Genomic DNA, 1166 nt, shown 5'->3' with positions numbered 1-1166 from the left:
CCCGCGGCAAATTTTAACAGGATAGGCCAGTGGCGGATATCAATGGATATCAGAAGCTTTTTCAAAAAGCAGACAGCTGCACCAGCACCATACCCAGCAGCACCAACAGCTGTTGCCAAACAGACTGATGTCCCAGGTATGTGACGCTTTGGCTGGTTTTGAGACATTGTGTGTCCCGGCCTCACCTGTAAAGAGAAGAAGCTTTAATACAACAGTTCTACAAACACAGTTTATTAGTTAACAGTATTATGGGACAAAAGACAGTGATTTGTTAGTTTATTTAAATATTCATTAGCTCTGCCAACACAAATAGTTCCTCAACTCGTAGCCTGCTCGAAGCTAAACATTGCTGTTGCTAGGCAACATGTAAACATTTCCCGCCAGTGTGTCTCCACACAACATGCTGCTTTGTACCGTTTACATCCACATATCAGCTGATCTGATCTCTGGTATCCTGCCTCCCTCCTTCTTTTGTCCTGCTGAGTCTGATGAAATGTTTTTGAAATACGTCCGTTTTGCGGTGCGATTGATCATAGGTTAAATGGATTAACGATAATTAACGGTTCTTAGAATGCCTGTTTAGCAAAGTGATACACCTGTGAACAGTCCCAGTGCTGTTATCTGTAAATTATTAGCAGTCATTGCAAAGTCTCTTGTCCATTCAAATCACTCGGTTGGAACTACCTTGTATAATTTGAAATATAGGTCAGCTGCCATCCTGCAGTACAGACATTGGGTCATCTGGAGTAGCATCAGCTAGTGAACCACCACAAACAAGTGCTGTTTCAGGTTTGTGAATGTGCAGGTCTAATTTCATTTTATTTTATTAAAAGTATAGGTCTAAACCTGCTCTATATGAAACTTGTCATGAGATAACTGAAGTTTTTAATTTGAGATGTACATTGTTAGGCTACATTTACTTAACTTGAATTGGTAATAGTGAGTTGATGAGGTGAGATTTAGCTATTTCCAGTTGAGTTGATGGAATGTTGGGATTTGGTTTTGTTTGCAGATAACACAGCTACATGTAGGGCTGACCAGCTAGGGACAGCAGCAGGTGGACTACCAGATTCTGATTTAGGGACCCCAGAAAGTGGCCCAAAGCAGGTGTCCCTCCCCCAGTATCCCCTCAGCCAGTTTGGTACCCAGCAGAGAGCCTTTAACAA

This window comes from Cyprinodon variegatus, unplaced genomic scaffold (assembly GCF_000732505.1).
Source record: "Cyprinodon variegatus isolate N-32 unplaced genomic scaffold, C_variegatus-1.0 Scaffold1666, whole genome shotgun sequence".
NCBI classification, from domain to species: domain Eukaryota; kingdom Metazoa; phylum Chordata; class Actinopteri; order Cyprinodontiformes; family Cyprinodontidae; genus Cyprinodon; species Cyprinodon variegatus.
The sequence above is the reverse complement of the archived record's forward strand: the minus strand, read 5'-3'. Positions refer to the sequence as shown.